Raw genomic sequence first — 6,000 nt, forward strand, 5'->3', positions numbered from 1 at the left:
GAGTTTGTTGTGGAAGAACTTGACTGGCCCACACAGAGCCCTGACCTCAACCCCATCAAGCACCTTTGGGATGAACTGGAACGGAGATTGCGAGCCAGGCCTTCTGGTCCACCATCAGTGCCTGACCTCATAAATGCTCTACAGAATGAATGGGCACAAATTCCCAGAGAAACACTCCAAAATCTTGTGGAAAGCCTTCCATGAAGAGTGGAAGCTGTTATAGCTACAAAAGGGGGACCAACTCCATATTAAAATATATGTATTTGAATACAATGTCATTACAATGTAATGGTCAGGTGTCTGAATACTTTTGTCCATATTGTGTAGATAACACAGTCTCACATTGTGTGAACTGCAGGATCCTGATGTATCAGCAGCCTGTGTGAATTTGTCATTACATGAACCTGTGATGGGATGAATTTGTTCTGACCACAAAAGAAAAAACGACAATGGAAATGCATGGTCCACACTGATGATGCTGTCCACCAGGTCTTCGATCCACTTTCACAATAAAAGTTGACACCAATTCCTCAATCTTGCGTCTGCTCCTGAGGACACATGTAATATCACTATGTGTTACTTCTGCCTCTGCTACCCCAGATGTGTGCTGCTTTCACATGCTCACACACCACTACAGCGCACCAAAATCACTCCATGCTCTCCTGTCCGTGCAATCCTATCACCTGAATAGAAAGGAGACACAATTACACAAGGGGCCTAAGCAAGTATGATTTTGAACATGATATCATGACATTTCTTGTGCCTAGAATTGCATTTCGCTCAGTGAAAGCCTGTAACACCCAGAAGCAGTTCAAATAGCTAATATGTAGCATGTCAGATGAGATTCAGATAGAAGCACAGTGAAATGAGACACGTCACTTGTTATCCCAACATGGGCCTGTATACACAAAAGTGTAGTGTGACACTAAACCTAATCATTGTTTAGTTATAGTGTGTAGTGGATAGGATTCTGTCTGCATTGGCATATGCCATCAGAAGGGGACATTTACATTAAAATCAAACATTAAAAACACCTGCCAATCTCTTATCTCAAGCAGGTAGAGAGTAAAAACCAAGTCATTATCTGGTGTAAATTAATATGATGTGTGTGTTACTGGCTATAGATGTACAGTAATTGTTCAAATGAAGTAATGCTACTTGAATATGACATAATGATTATGTTGAGGTGCAACTGAAGCATAGCTTCATCATGGAGCACTGTACATTCCAGCATGGCATAATAGCCATTTTGTTACCATTGATATATCATTTAAATACTCAATATTATTGAATAAAAAGGAAATTGTTTGTGTTCCTCCAATGAAGGCTTACCAACTGTTACATTACACTAGTTACTAAGCAGATACTCTTCTCTACTAGATACTCTACTAGAGTGTTATAGCATACAGCGTTTACATGCTACCCATTAATAGCAAGATATTTGCTGAGATTTTCCAGGTTTGATAAATTTACAATTATTGTTAAATACCTTGCCCAGTGGTACTGTTAAGAACTTCTTAGGATTACTCTATTTGTCCACGCAGTGCCAGCCAGAAGCAGATGGGCTCCCCCTCTGACCCGGGTTCTGCTCAAGGTTTCTTCCTATCAGTCAGGGAGTTTTTCCTTGCCACTGTCACCTTTGGCTTGCTCTGAGGGGGTATCAGGCCTGGAATACCGATGTGTAGCTGCTTTGTGACAACTCATGTCGTAAAAAGCTCTATATAAATAAACTGAATTGAATTGAATTGAATTGGTATGACCCCAGTGCCCCACCTTTTGGGTCCAAGCCCTGTCCCTTTCCACAGTACAACAAGTCATGGTTCATAATAACCTAATTCAGGGTTAGGGTTATGGTTAGGGTTAGGGACTGTGATGATGGATATGCATCACAGTCCATTCTTAATATTACTTTAATATCAGTTTCTCCAATCATGTCAGTCACTGAAGCACAACACAGAATGTAAAAGAGTCAACAATTTGAAGACCATGATGTGCTTTTGAGAGTGGGAGAAAGAGCATGTCACCATAGTAACACAAATGTTAGGAACGCATAGCTGCAACAACACTGTAGGGAGCAGAGAAGTGGTGGGTTCTCTATGCACCCCGGTAGTGGTGTTGGCCATGTGTCTGTATGGCTGTCTAACCCACAGCTCTGGATTTCTCAACAGCTACTCCGAAAGTGTTGCTTCATGGATGATGAGCGTGCTGAAGGGATTTGCGTATCTGTTCATCCCACCACCTTGAGTAAGGGAAGGGATTAATTCCTCATGCTTCTTATGTGTGCCGTTCTCATTGCTCCTTTGTTGTAAATGCCTTTCCTGTGGAGCTTGCTTGGTCACATACTAAGATATCCTGAATCTGTGCTTATAGGCCTTATGTGTTGGCCTTGACATGTAACAGAAGGAGTTATCAGTTACAGATCATACTCTCAGGAGTCACAGGTTACCCTCATTCTTAGAGGTGCTTCCCTTTCCTTTGTAGAAAAATTGTCCCATGTTTACATGTAAGCCATATAAGTTGCTTCCTCATCTTGAAATTGTAACCGGTCAGAAGTAAGTTTTGCCTTCTGTCCGGATTACTTGTGCCTTCCGAGCCACAGTATTTACTTCCTGGTTGGCACACACTCGGCTGATTGGATGGCAGCATATTTAAAACCTCCAAGGTAATGACCCTAGGCAGTTCTTTGTCCCCAATTTGTTTGTTGGCCCTTGCTGAAGACTGCTCCGCTGTCAAAAGACTGACCCGCTTTGGGTGATTGCAACAGACCTACAGGGTGTTTGTAGGAAATTGTTGTAGCTTGCAGGTAGGGAGCATGATGCCCTTTTTCCTTTAAGTTAAATTCATGTAGTTTGCAACCCGCAAGGTCAGAGAAGTGTTAAGAACTCATTGTAACCATGATTGCATTTGTATTCGCAGGAGTTTGCTGCTGCTGTTTTGCCTTGTGCAAACTGCTTCGGCTTCACATGCTTTACTGTTGTTTTGCCTGTTTTGCTGTTTGGTTTAGCTTGTCTTCCCGCTTTATCTTACCTGTTTTACCTTGCACAACCTTCGTTCGTTAGCTTGTTTTTTTTTTTTTTTTTTGTCGGTTTTGCTTGTTTTGTTGTTTTTATTTAGCTTGTGTGTCATCATGGACCTGATTTTGCCACTTTGTTCTGCCTGTTTTGCTATGTTTTGATGTACCTGGTTTTGTGTTATTTGACTTGTGTTCATTTTATTCTGGAATTTGGTTTTTCTTGCTTTTGAGTTTCACCTGTTTGCCTGTATTCTTGTGTTTGTATGTATCGGGGCCTACTCCATGCGGATGGTTGGGCAATTTCAATTCGCCTTTGAGGCACAGAGTGGAGCATCTGGCTCCAGCTCATCCCTGTTCAGATCCACTGCTTCTCCGGGTACTGGCTTGTCTTTAACAAATTGCTTATAGGAGGTGTTAACCATTCCTGGTTTCTCCTGCCAGCAGGAGCTAGTGCAGCTGCACCTGTGGGTTGGTTACTGGATGGTGGTTCCCCTTCCTTCATATACTGCATGAGGTGTTTAACACATGTCCTAGCTATAACGTGCACTTTCACCTTCATCACGGTTTGCTGTGGGTGTGGGGTTGTGTGTGATGTGGCACTTGGAGCACGGACATGCGTGAATTGGGTGTCAGCCCTTCCTCGCCTATTCCAGGTAACCACTCTATATGGTTGGCATATTCTATTTGTATTTTATCCTCCTGTTGACAGCCAGTACCCTACCCTATTCTATTTTTAGCCCTGTTTTTAATTGAGCTTTTAATGACTGCTTATTTAAATAAAGAGAATGTTTTTAATGCGTTGTCCACCTTCTATATTTTTCATCAATATTTATCAATAAAATTGCCCATCCAATGCAACTACACATCTCTGTCATTTATTACAAAGCTTACCTGTATACTGGGGAACCTCTTTTAGCTGGTGATTGGGTTGGCTGGATCAGGTTCTTAAGGTGCAAGTCATTAGGTGGTGTAGTCTGGAAATCACTAGCAATCTGGATGTTGCAGGCATAACCATCAGCTCTGAGAGACTAGGCTGCAACAAAACATTCTTTTGTAGGATTACTAGGATTATTAACATTTCACAATTGTACTTGTATATTGTATTTTCTTTCCTAATTACATTTATGTATTTATTTACAAAAGTGATCAATTGTTTTGTATTTCAAAGCTACTGTTGAGGTAAATACACTAAATAACATACCATTAATGTACCATGAACTGCTGGAGACAGTGGTATATAGCTTAAATGATCATGCTCATGATCATGTTACAGCATAGTATTACAGCATTGTATAGTATAGTATACATTGAATAGTATCACTTTACTTTGTATAGAATTACAGCATAGTAATACTACAGCAAGTATTTATTTGTGTTGTACAGCTTGAGCAAACACTACTGTTAAAATATTATTTAGGCAGTTAATATTGCTCTGAATAGGACATTTAGGTGAAGTAAGGTAAAGGTATCATACACATGCTTTGTGATGTTCTAAACTGGCACGTGATACCTTTCCATGGGTACAGTTGCTAAGTGCTAATGTCTATTCTGGGTTCTGGTGACAGTTGTGTGGGCTCCAGTGGTTGTATATGACTGCACACTGCAAGGTTAATGATTGAAACCAATAGCTCCAGAAAAAGAGATTTCCTTTCCTGGTCAGGATAACAGTGTTGGTAACATGGCTGCGATTAAAACCAGCCCCTGGGAGCCTAATTAGAGATGACAGGAGACAGGAGACAGGAGACAGAAGATGCTAATATTTCACACATGAGGAGAGATCTCCAACAGTTGGCGAAAGAAATGTGTTTGCTCTGTCAAGTTTAAACAGTATGTGCAAAGCTGTGTAACACTAGGTTTGGTTGGCCGGGTAAAAGAAGCTTTTGTACAAGAAAAAAAAATGAACTGAGCATCAGGAAGCAACATAATTATGTGCCATACTGAAAAAAGGTTGACTTTCTGGAAATCCTAAACAATGTAGGACAATGAACAATTTCTCATATTTCATTAGCAAGGAGCAATGTGACAAACGAGTGTAAAGAAAAGACAATGCAGATTTATATGTCAAGTTCTATAAGTTCTTTAAGTTCTATTCTAACTCACAAGTTTATTGCTTACAAACTTAAATAAAACAACATTTTATTTCTTTATTCTAGGATATTGATGATCTGTGAAAGATGTAAATGAGACATACGGAAGTAAAAACAAAAAAACAAATTGGAAATGTAAACAAAAATGATCCAGTTTCCTTTACTTCAGAGACACATACCATAAAATCAAAAAACACATTAAGACTACAGAGAACTGTGGTTCCATTAATATAAAAACTTTGATTTCTGTGATAAATTGTCACCACTTTCAGTATGTGAAATCTCCACATCAGAAATGAACTTCATCACCAATACTTGTTTCAAAGGTATACCAACTACTCATCACAGGTTTAACAATACTTACATTTACAAAAGAGCTGTACATCACAATATGATAAACTTTCTCTGAAAATATTAAACAGTTTTTTGTTATTTCTGCCATAATGCAAGCACAAAAATGTTAAACATCTGTATTTTGTTGCAGGCAATGAACCAATAACAAGAGGATTACAACATCATCCATGGGTAAAGGATGAGTTAAACTGATGTCATGATCACATGCCACTGACATTTTTAGAAATACCAAAAAATGTATGATGTTCTGCACAGCATTTGTGTCTGTTGTATTTTGCTGTTCCTTCCAAAACATACTGTCCCATGGGTACAAAGGGAACCACCTGCACATATAACCTTTGCAACCATTGTGAAAATTATGTCATACATGTGCACAATAAAAACACACACTTGTGCAGACACACGCATACACGCGCAAGGACACACACACACACACACACACACACACACACACACACACACACACAGTTCCCACCTTCCCACTGTGGAACACACTGAAACGGAACAGTAAGGCTGTGGCAGGATGACAACGAAGCTGCACAGAAC

Source organism: Megalops cyprinoides, chromosome 8 (assembly GCF_013368585.1).
Source record: "Megalops cyprinoides isolate fMegCyp1 chromosome 8, fMegCyp1.pri, whole genome shotgun sequence".
Lineage (NCBI taxonomy): Eukaryota > Metazoa > Chordata > Actinopteri > Elopiformes > Megalopidae > Megalops > Megalops cyprinoides.